Source organism: Squalius cephalus, assembly GCF_949319135.1.
Source record: "Squalius cephalus genome assembly, chromosome: 3".
In the NCBI taxonomy this organism is placed as follows: Eukaryota; Metazoa; Chordata; class Actinopteri; order Cypriniformes; family Leuciscidae; genus Squalius; species Squalius cephalus.
The window spans coordinates 50,494,487-50,507,419 of NC_137124.1; the positions used below are offsets into that span (position 1 = coordinate 50,494,487).

The following is a 12,933-nucleotide window of genomic DNA, read 5'->3' on the forward strand; positions in this document are numbered from 1 at the left end:
ATTTTGGTCATCATTCGGACGGGGTCTGCTACAGTAGGCTTGTATTAATAGTAGATAAAAGCAGATGACAAATAAGTTATAACCATAATTAAACTAAACTATACCTGTTCTATCTCCATACAGCATATATTCTCTGGCTCTGTAGGCATTATTGTCCGACTCCGAGTCGAAATGAACACCGCAACTGAGAGTTTCTATTCTGATATTATCAGATGAGATTGTCCTGGCTCTGAGCCGAGCTCGTGAGGCTCCGCCCCCTGTGTCGGCAGCAGCAGTTTGCTCATTTGCATTTAAAGGGATACACACTAAAACAGCGTGTTTTTCTGAGCCCCCAAAAATGACAATTTAAACATGCTGTAAAAAATTATCTGTTGGGTATTTTGAGCTAAAACTTCATATACACACTTCTGGGGACATCAGAGACTTATTTTACATCTTGTGATAAGAGTCATAATAGGTGCCCTTTAAGCCTTGATATGAACAAGCTAATTATTTAGGAAGTGGAATTAAAGTAAATCTCTTTTCATAATAAATTCATGACCCAAAACTTCCTTTCTTGCATCCCTCATGTGAAATATCTGTTTGTTTGTTTTTCTGGAGGCAAAGAAGCATGCTTGATACTGCTATAAGATTGATGCTAAGAAACTCAATTGAATCTGTAAGGCATATAGATCTCTACTAAGAGAGACAAACCGCAAATTACTAAAAGAATCCAATGCAAAACTCAGGATTACAATTTGGATAATTGAGTAATTTAACAAGTAGAGCACTATGGGCAGATTAAAAGAATCCAAGAAAGCACTTTTGATCAGCTATCAGAGATACACAAGTTGCTAAACTGTCCAAACATGAGTAGAATGGAGAAAATCATTTTGATCAACTTTGATCAACCAAACACCCCTTCCAACTGTTTTTAATTAACTGAACAGTTATCTATAGATACATAGAGAGAGAAAATGATTAAACTGTACTTGCATATAATTTTAATATAATAAAATCATATTAAGTGTACTTAAAGAGAGTAACATTCATAATAGTTTCTTAACACACTTAAAGGGATAGTTCACCCAAAAATGAAAATTCTGTCATTAATTACTCACCCTCATGTCGTTCCAACCCCGTAAGACTTTCGTTCATCTGTGAAACACAAATGAACATCTTTTAGATGAAATCTGAGAGCTTTATGTCCCTCCATTGACAGCTACACAACTGAAACTCTGACACTTCTAAAAGTTCATAAAGATATAGGCTATAGACTGAACAAAATAATATAATTTTGTTCAGCCTATAGCCTATATATATATATATATATATACATAGGGGATTTAAAGCTGTATTTTGAAATGAGAATACTATTTCTGGTTCCAATTCTCTATTAAATATAATGCATATATATTGTACAGTATGCATTAGGCTATATTTAATATTATATTTAATTGCATATATATTGCACAGTATTATATATATATATATATATATATATATATATATATATATATATATATATATATATATATAATACTGTACTATATATATGCATTATATTTAATAGAGAATTGGAACCAGAAATAGTATTCTCATTTCAAAATACAGCTTTAAATCCCCTTGTGGCCATGTAATATGAAGACTCAAATAGAGGTGACAGCTTGAAGTAGCTTGCAGCAGAGAGAATGAGTGAATGGAGAATTTAAAAAGACTGCTGTAATGTGTCTGAAATGTAATGGTAGACATCATAAATCAGCCGCGCCATCAGCTGATGCGTGACTGGCATTGTATTCCTGATTTTACATTATCACACAATTTTTAAGATAATTTTTAAGGAAACTTTTGTACAATTTCAGTTTGCACTTAAGTAATGGTTAAGTGTACTGATGAATGTACTGACAAGCATTTATGGTAAACTAAAAGAGATTTTAATGTAATTACATCTGCTTTAGTATGTTAGTCAACACTTAAAAAAAGTGTACTTATTTAAAGAACAACAAAACATTATTAAATCATAAAGATTTAAAATGTACTTTAAAGTAACACTTTATTTTACAGTGCCCTTGTTACACATACTACATGTAGTTACAATAGTAACTATAAATTATGTGAAATACATGCAACTAACCCTAAACCCAACCCTAATCTTAATCCTAACCCAATAGTAAGTACATGCAGTTAAATAATATTACTTAGTTCTTAAATGTAAAATTACACTGTAACAAGGGCACCTTAAATGTGTAACCAAAACGTTTAATATGACATTAATACAAGCTATAAGTACACTTTTTAACTGTTAAGAAACATAGTCATGAAAGTGAACTCTCTTCAAGTACGCTTAAGTGGGATTTTATTTCATTAGTATTCTATTATCTGCAAGTATCTGCAAGTTTTTGAAGATATGAAGTACATTACAAGTGCAGATTGTGTAGCTCATTCTTTCTTGTGTTCTTGTGTTTTTGAAGCACCCATGCGTTTTTGAGCTTAAATTTAATTTTACAGTAATTAATTCAGCTAGATGCTAATGCTAACATGCAAACAATATGTGACAATGGGGTATGTGGTATCAAAACACAATTTTAAGGTCAGACAATGTGGTTCATGACTTGAACGATTCCACGATCCCGATTCCAATTTTTGGCATAAGAATAAAACTATAATTAATTGAAAAAAAAATCCCTGTTATGATTTGCACTATGCTTTATAACAAAATAAATAAATAAAGGTTTCACTTTCCAATAAACAATAATAGCTGAACACAAACATGTGTCCATTTTCAGTTACTAGAAGCAAAATCGATTTTCCACTAATTGGAAAATGGAGCATTTGAAACTTATTTGGAGACTAAATCAAAGTGGAATGTGGCTCGACCCATTCGCCATGAACCACTAGCCAAGATATTACAAGCACAGCAAACATTAAATCTGTTTTCCAGTATGGAAAAGCAGGTATTTTCCCATCAACAGTGAAGTAGGCCATTCTAGTGCCCAGTAGAAGTACAGTAATCGGGATGCAGCCACTCATCTCGTCCATTTGACGCACACACACGCATTACTGCGCTTCTAATGTATGGAGATTGGCGTCTGGGTGACTCAAAGGGTGATGTATGAGAGACGTCTCTGCCGCGCTCACGGCTTAGAGCTCCAAATCGATGTGTTAGCGCCCATATCACACATACGTAGCATTTAACACCAAGTTTAACAATCTTTAGTGGCTGCCAAGAGCTCACCAGCCACTGACCTCGACTCACAGCGGGTGATGAATAACTCGCCGGCAGTCAGTCACATCCGAGATACACACAGATGCCTGCTGCTGTCCGATACAACTCAACGCACATGTGTCTATTAGTGGAAAAATCAGAAAAATATCACGCTTATGCAAAAGATTCACCATTAAATGGCTTGCTTTTGAACTCTGTAACTTGAGTTGAATATGTTTGAAAGTATTTCTATAAAAAGATATATTAGACTTACAGATATATGCTCTGGTCAAGTTGAGGGCTCATTATTAATTGTAACCTCATTTTCTTCCTATTATGTAAATGATCGACAGGATACCAGATAGGATGGAGATAAACCAAAACTAAAGTTAGCTATTTTAACTGAATTACATTTCTTATTAAAGCCATATGGGATGCAGTCAATCATGTATATATTAGTATACAACAGCTCAGAATGCTTAGATGTATCATTTTGTTTATAATAGATTAAATCACATATATTTTTAACATTATTTCTCCTTCAAAAGTTACACTCTTTTTTGTGTGTGTGTGTGTGTGTGTGTGTGTGTGTGTTATTCTCTAGTCTGATTTGGTCACAATATAAAAGTTCTTGTGTGTATGAATATACTGTAGAATAACTTTTAAAGCAGTGCAAATGAAGGCTGAGGCCGAACAAAATCACAGAGGAGAATCAAGCCGACATCCGCCATAAATGTTTATTTTAAAGAGTGGATCAAGGATAGATTTTAAACTAATCTTCTGTTTACCTACAGATGTTGTTATTCATTCAAAAGTGTCTCTTTGGGGTTAGCAGTTTATTATAATAGGCCTGTGTGTTTCCCATATCAACTTGTTTGTCTGGCTTGCTGTGTGTTTACATTTCAATTAGAGAAGGGGAAAAAAATATGAAGAAACACCTGGAATATTTCTCAGTAAAATTGCCAGTTTAGATGCAAATACAGCACCACGGGAAATGACAAAAGTGACAACATCAACTAAAAGTAGTGAAACGATTTTCAAATAAATTCACATTGTGTTCATTTAATTGTGAACATATGAACAAAGAAATGTAACTATTATGATGTTTTTTTTATAAATAAGAATATATATATATATTTATTACACACATACATAGGCCTACATATACACACACTGCCTGGCCAAAAAAAAGTCACTGTTTGGAATTAAATAGGCAAATGCTTATTGGAGCATTATTGCAGTGATTATTCTAGGATGTTATATGTATATATGTATATATATATATACATATATTATAGAGCCCAAAAAAAGTCACTGTTTGGATTGAAATAGTCAATTGATTAAGAGTCTATAACTATAATTGGATCATTATATATTGTAAAAATATATAGGCCTATTTATTAGGATTGTAAAAATTCTAAATAAACTAAAATGCGTTCTAAAAGGTGAATTTTCTGTGACTAAATAAAATACAGTGAGAACAAAAGCAAATAAAAGAACTTAATAAAAACGTTTTATTTAAAAATGGGTGAAATTTAATCATGAATCGTTGCCATTTGGCATAACAAGAAAAAAAGTTTAAATCAATTAATTAATAAACATTGATAATAATTTGATCAATATCAATGTTTTTTTAAATAAAACCTGTAATTAAAAGCCTGCTATAATCATAACACTGGCTAAACAGCAACATGAGTAAAATGCCAGTGATTTAATAAAAGAACACGGGAATTAATCAAAACGGAATGTGGCGTCGTTTTTTTTTCTTCTACGGAACAGTGACATAAACATTTGAAACATTCAGCATTAAAAAAGCTAGTGAATTTATTCCCAGCATAGCACACACTAAATCTGTAATGCCCTTCATCAATGAAGACCCACCAGATTTTTGGAGTTCTGACTATGTCTTATAGCATCTACCCATGAGCCCCAAACGCACCGACCCAGAGCGCTTCAGTGCCTCTTTCCAGTTGGACGGGGCAATTTAAAAGGTTCCCATGGGTTTTGGGCCTAAATAAAAACAGCAGGCTCAGGTTATTTGGGCTGAATGTTCCTTGTTTTCAGAGGAGCGTGACAGAAAATATTACCGGTCAGTGTTATGTCTATATGACAGGTTTGCCAGGTCAACTAACAAAAGCACATTTATAGGTGATAAATTACAGCGACCTGTTTTAAATATGAACCATTGGTAGTTTGTGTACTCAGATCCTCAAACCATGGGTTAAAACCAATCTGTTTGTTTGTTTGTATGTTTCTGTCGGCTGTGCACAAGAATCATAACACGACACTGTCTTTAAAGGTAAAGGTGACTATATATACTGTAGACATCAGAATGTAATCAGTGGGACTGATGTCACTGTAATAACTGCATATTAAATTTGTATCATGTACACAATGATTTTTACAGTATCTATATATTATGACATCCTTAACTGTTATTAAAAACAAAGTTTACAAAATATTCCACTTTATAAATATCAATATGGCTACCATACAAATACCATATTGATATTTATAAAATATATATATTTTTAAATTTAGTTTTCTTGTCATGCAAAAAGTTGTTTTATTCACAATCATTAATATACTGCAGGGTAAAATTTTACCCATTCTTAATTTTAAAGTGTTTTTTTTTTTAATTGCTTTAATTTCCTTTCATTTCCAACGAAATGTTACGAAATATTTAACGATTTTCAGTCACAGTATATTCAGCTCTCAGATCATATATTACCATTATTTTCAGTTGCAACGCAGCTATTACAGTAACTTTCTGATGGATGAACATTCTACCAAGTCAGTTTTTTTATGAATAATAACATTTTACATTTCTTCAGTATAAGGTTTAGAAATAAAAAAAAGATAGAGCACTAAAATGATCAATAAAAAGCTTGAAGTGATGAATGGAGTCAATATGTTAAGCAGTTCAAGGTGATTTAATTACAGAAATTTCTGTGGGGGAAATAAGTATGAGGAATTTTAATGAAGTGTTGCCTTGCAAACACAGTTATGACGGCAAGGAAGACAGACAGATCCAGTCCTGCATGCCGATTAGTCAAAGAATGTGTGAAGATAGGATGATAGAGATGTTCCGTTTATGCTTGAATACACTGATTAAGATAATAAGCCACAAAGCAGAATCTGTAGGGACCAGGACACACACACACACACAGAGAGAGAGACACAGCTGTAACGTTCTCTTTGCTTCGGCTGCTAGATCGATTCACTGGCACATTCAGTCCTCCATGAACATTGCATTGTCTGTTTATTCATTGTGTTTTTCATTGTCGATTTAGAACACAATTCCAAGCAAAATTATCGTGAGCCAAAAAATTCTTAGTGTCATTATAAGCCATACAATATTGAGGAAAAACTCCAGAATCAGCACATCCTCAATATTTCCATTGTATGCCTTTATTGTATTACTTATTCATTGAGTTGTATAGGATGAAGGTGTATTGAACCTTTAGACAAAACATCTAACAAATATACAAGAAAATTACATCCCCAAGTCAAAAATTTCTAGTGACTGATCACATCTAAATTTTTCAATTAGTCTGACGTATTATTTCTCATTGACAGGGACGGACTGACAATCTGTGCATTCTGGAAAAGTCCAGAACGGCCGTCCAACCGAGGGCCGTCAGCAAAAAAAAAAAAAAAAAAAAGTCTAATAAAGCAATATGAACAGCCAACAGCAGGGGCACTAATACGATCACTTATATGCTACGTGTAAAAAACAACAACTGAGGAAGAAGAGTCGGCCTACCAGCCACTGCACTTTTAAATTTGCTTACATTATATTTGAATAGTTAAGTTATAGTATATAGCAGTGGTCTCCAACGTGGTGCCTGTGAGTTGCCCGCTAAACACATTATATTAATAGCCCCAACTGGCCAATAGCGATCCACTGTAATTCAGGGCTCCAGACTTAGACTAAATGGTATCATTTTGCAAACTTTTTTCGTGCCGGTGCAACTGAACATTTGCACTTTTGCCTCTACAAAATAATCCAACTCTCTTTGATTATACGCTGTTATTTGCGTTGCGTTGAGAAACATCAAATGGCAAACGCTCAAAAAGCGGAAAAAAACTTGTTTGATCTGAGCAGCGCAGAGCATTATCAGCTCGGCCCAATAAACAGCGATCGCGGCCAAAACAGCTGTGCGGGCTGATCTCGATCACGCGAACATTTTTACACAGAGCTGCACGATCCACTGAGAAGCATTTCAATTCAGCGCAGAATTCTCTATCTCTATTATAAACACACAGTTGACTATGTGATTTAAGCTTGTTAAAAGCCAGATGAAACAGCGCTGATATAATATTCTCAACATATTGACGCAAAAAACAAACAAAACAAAAAACAGGCGAAACATTGTTCCAAGAACAAACCAGTTAGAAGACATTTCACTCCACAACTTATGAATTAACTGTAGTAAAACAAAAGGCAGAAATGTGCCTGTATATATTCATATGAAAAATGCTGTTATATAGTCATGTATAAATGTATTAAATGTAATGCAGTAGGTTTAGAAGTTATGGCAGTTTATTTATTTCTTTATTTTTGCATTTATAAATACTAAATGTTTGGTCTACTGTTTTTGATAACACATACAATTATAGAAAATTAAAAAAAAAAGATCAATAAATATTTTCATTATTTTTCAGGAATTGTTGATTTTTTTTTTTAAACGCTTGTAAGTCTGAACCAGAATATCAAGATATTTTATTATTTTGCATATGATGGTGAAATGTAAAAAAGCACCACCATGTTATATGTAATACATATTTTTGAGTATACACACGCACACAAAAAGGTTGGAGACCCCTGGTATATAGTAACTATATGTTTTATAATTACAAGTTTGTGTAATTTGGGGTTTCTGTAGCCTGCAGTGACACTTCGTTATTTGTATTTTATGGCATTGCACATTTTTTGTTTTTATTTGAAGGCTGAGGCTTCATTAATAAACACAACCCCAAAATTATCATCATTGGTTCTGAGATGTTACTTGCTGTGAATACCTTGTATGATAGGCTACAGTATGTGGAATATATCAGGACATCCTGGCTAGTGTCTGTCGCACACGGCTAGAGGCGAATGGCCGGATGATGGGCCTATTTGGGAGAAAGTCCAGGGCTGTTTTTTAGCCCCAGTCCGTCCCTGCTCATTGAGCCAATGTTAACAGACTATTGCAACAAGAATTGCACTTGGGCCAATTAAAAAATTTAGATGTGACCAGTCACTAGAAAATTTTGACTTGGAGAGGTTAGAATTTTTTTACAGTGTATATATTTAAAAAAAAGTTTGCATATGTGTTTTTGTTGAGCATCATATTTGATAAATCGGGTGTGTATGATATTGTGAGTATATGGTGCTCATACTTGAGGAGAAAAAGAAAAAAAAAAAAAACTTTTAGGTGCATATTTAAGCGGCCAAAAACTAAGATGCAATTCTAATAGCTTGCAATGTAAATCAAAAAGATGACATTATAATAGACTACTTACATAAAATGCATATACATATACATTTTCACTCTATAACTGCCAATAATGTCAGAGTAAGATGACATTTAAATGCTTAGTCAAATTTGATACTCATATTTTAATGTGATTAAAAAAAAAAAAAAAAAAAAGGATATATGGATAATCAGGTAAACCCAAGATGCTTCAGTAAGTGTTCATGTTGAAATACAACTAACAATATAAAATATCTTCTTATGTTTAAAATAAAAATCTGTGAAGATTTCACATCTAAAAGACATGGGGAAACTGGAAGTTTTTACAATTATTCTAAAAGGCCTTTTACTTGCTAAACAATAAAACTGTCAATCAGACGATAGGAGGCATGTAGTGGATTTTTCAACAAAGTTTTGATCATATTGGTCATTTAGAGGCCTTAGAATTTTGCATTTCAAATGATACAATAGGCTTTGTAGGATTAATATTATTTATAACTCCTGAAAGATTGCATCTGATTTGAGTGTTCAACTCCACATGATGAGATTAGATTTAGTCTAAATGTGGTGAATTATAAAATGATATGGAAACATTCAGTCAACTGGAGTCGCTAATTAGGTGTGCACACATTTATCTCATTTATTATTTTTTTTTTTTATGAAAACTAATTTGTGTAGTAAATGGTGTGCATGCTTTTCCAAACCTATTTTCTTTGTCTACAGAATGTTCATGCATCAGTCACCGAATCCTTCAGTATGTCAAACCAAACTCGTAATGCACCAATCATTCCCTCTGCGAATTGTAGGTGTGTTGAAATATGATTATGGTAATGACACTTTCCTGTGAAGCGTTCAATGATTACACACACATACACACTGCAGTTCCACATAAAAGCCAACAGAGGGGAAAATTGTATGGGCCGATGTCGCCAGATCCAATGAGGACAAAACGGCATTGGCATGTACAATCAGACTCCTCTTTTTTTACCCGTCATGCTCCAAACAGCCCACAAACACACACATCTGCAGTCAAGGAAGGTCGCGTTTCGTCCGAACAATAGGCAGAGAATTGAAATAAGACTGTGGCAGCACTGAAGGACCAAGACCCTACAAAGAAACCTTGAAGCCAAACCACGTCTGATTTTTCCCTTCCCTCCGGCTCTTTCAAACTCTTGTTATGATGAAAGAACATCACCGGCAAAGAGTCACTTAAAAACGTTCATCGAAAAGGCCTTGATGGGCAGGAGAGACTGAATAATACAAATGTGGAGAAAAGGAATGTCACGAGAAAAAAAAAAAACTCAAGAGCAGAAGTGAATTGGCCGATCGTGTTTCCACTGACGTTCCCTTCAATCTGCTCCTGATGTGGAATTCGACCCTCAGTCTCTGCCGTTCCCGTGTTTGTGTGTGTGTTTCCAATAAACTCCAGGGGGTTCTGGTGAATGTATGGACTGATGCTCGGGCAGACAGAGTTTGACAGGTGTGTGTGGACCCCTCAAGAGGGCCGAGGGGGTCAAAGGGGGGTGGACGGGGGACGTAACAATGCATGCATTCAGCGCTGCAAGGGAACGTGACTTACACATAGTTATCAAGCCCAGAAACACTGAAAGAATTAGAAGGTCAGTGTGTGAGAGAGTTGGAGTTTGAGCTCGTTTGGATGCTAATAGGTAATTTAAGATCTCCATTATGCCGATGACCGCAGGCAAACACTAACGCAAACAAATTAGCTGAAATTCTCTTCTTTTTTTTCAGCCTTTTTACAATATTTAATATGCACTAGTACTAGTTTGGAGTCGGTAAGATGTTTTAATGTTTTTGAAACATGTATCGCAATAGATTGTAAAATGTGATTTGTTCCCATGATGTAAAGCTAAATTTTCAGCATCAGTGTCACATGATCCTTCAGAATTCATTCTAATATGCTGATTTGCTGCTCTTATTATTATTATCAATGTCGGTCACTTTTGTTCAATTTAATGCATTCTTGCTGAATAAAATGTTTAATTCCTTTAAAAAAAAAATCTTACTCTAAACTTTTGAACAGTAGGATATTTGTATATGCTCATCTATGTATTCACGTAACCATCATTTTAAAAAACAGCCAAGTGATAGCACACGTACATCACGGAGACGTCTATTTGATGTGCATGTTTACATCTGAAAGACTATTTTTTAGAGTAGGCTATTTTTTAGAGTGTTTGCTCATCTGCAATACGTCTATGGGACATTTCCTGTCAGATGTCAAATAGACGTTTAGAAAATGTCTTTAAGATGTTTATGCTTTGAATGTATGTAAAACTGACATCTTGAAAACGTCTATCAGATGTTGGTAAACAGCAGATGCTTTAGACGAAGTGATCCTTAACAGATATCTTGCAGACGTACGTGTGCAATATGATCAAGTCATATTTTTCGCTAAATGAACATTATGATTATATAATGCATTAATATAACATTAAAGAAATATTTACCTATAAGTTTTTGTTTCATGAAAACATGTTTAATATGTTTAAAGTTCACATTTTGGGAGTGCCGCAGATTCAGAGTTTTGAAACAATTCAATAAATTGTACAGTTTGATCTGATTCACAGATAAGAACTGAACTTACTGTATCAACACTAAAAGGGGAATTTTGCTACTGAACACATCAATATTGGCTCAACTAATACTGTGAGTTTAAAGTAGGATTGTCTTTTTTAGTATTTTAGAAAGCAATCATTATTTGTGCATTTCTGTTTGGTGACCCTAGTCAATCAATTAACAAGGATTACAGAGATACAATGTTTTTAAAAAGTAGGGTAATAAAGATAAAACAGGTTTTATTTGGCTGCTGATATGATCTTATGTGAGTGCAAATTATGTAAAAAATGTTTAACAGTACTATTTATTATATGTGGGAAACTTTTTTAATGAGAAGGAAGTTATTGAGTGCACATTCATGGGCCACATTTAAAGTTGATTAAAATAGCAGAAATATATAGAGTGTTAAGTGACATTATATTTTCCGTTGAAATGTCACAAATATAATTTGATCTCACCCAGCTCTACGTCACACTAAGTGAGCAAGACTTATCAAGTGCTGGGCGATTCACACAAACAAGCTTAAAAACAAAGATCTCTCGCTCGTGTCTCATTTCCACTCAGGCGCCAAAAGCCCATCTGAAGAAGCTTTTAGAAAGCGCCGGACGCAACACGCAAACAGTAGAAGAGTAGCCAGCCGTAAAATTGGACAGCCATCCCACCCATCCAAGCGAAAGGCTCAAAGCGGTGAAGAGAGAGAAGGATGACAGACGAGTAGGGATGAAACAACCTGAGAGTAATGGAAGACGGCTGAATGTAGATTGACGCAGATCAGATGAGCCGCAGATCTGAGGAAGGTGAAATTGCTAACAAACTTTCTGTTGGAATACATCAGCCTGAGACAAAGCGATTCAATTATCAGCATAAAAGAAATGTTTGAAAAAAGTGGAAAGAGGAATAAATACTAATTAAATTATCGCTCTACCCACGCTTTTTGCCGACTGCCAAAAAACACTTGAAAAATAATACCAAGAAATATGGGGAAAATATGGAGCCACTCATTTGTGACTGAAACACATTCTATCAGATCTGCGAGAACTTTGATCTCCAGCAATAGAGCAAAAATTTTGAAAAGCAATGTGATTATTGATTTCAAAGGTTGAACTTTTCTGTACGGCCTCATTTTAATGGGAGGCACCGTTATTGGACATGACGAGCCCTTTCAACTAAGATTTGGGTCAAGCTGTGTTTTATCAACACTTCATCTCCCGTCAGAGCAGCGCTGAATATCAAGCACCGAGATCTGGACTTGGTTTCGGGAGTCATGCTTGGACGGATGAAGAACAGGCTCACCAAAGTCAGGGGTCTGATCGGATAAGAATGTGACTCAATCAGGTCCTGTTCTCCAAAATGACGGACGAGCAAACTTGTATTTGTTATGACCACAAACTAAACAGACATTTCCACAGCACATTAGAGTAGGGTAATTCATCATTGGCAAGATTTAATTTGGCTTTTAATAAAACATGGCTGTCTATGCAATGGAAAGGGGAATTCTTTATAAAACAGTTCTACGCGACTATAATAAATGAGGCAAAAGGTCTGTGGTGTTACCTTTTGCCTCGACACCCATAATGCATAATCCAACACAAACACGTGGCAATTCGTATCTATTGTACATTTTCACATCAAACAAATTCATACAAAATCACCACCTCATAAAATAGTTCAATTTTACTGTGAGATCAGGTTCTATCTGAAGTCAGTTAC

General features: G+C 34.6%; 1 protein-coding gene across 19 annotated transcripts in view; it reads right to left on the reverse strand.

Moving 5' to 3' along the window:
- LOC307155720 (adhesion G protein-coupled receptor L3) overlaps positions 1-12,933 on the reverse strand; it is a 324,537-nt gene that overhangs the window by 274,088 nt on the left and 37,516 nt on the right. For 18 of the 19 annotated variants that reach the window (XM_079866593.1, XM_079866601.1, XM_079866600.1 and 15 more), the window contains exon 2: positions 1,101-1,137. The exons of the other annotated variant lie outside the window; for it this stretch is intronic. The gene's annotated coding sequence lies outside the window, so the exon portion shown is untranslated. The remainder of the gene's footprint in view (positions 1-1,100; positions 1,138-12,933) is intronic. 19 annotated transcript variants of the gene reach the window in all.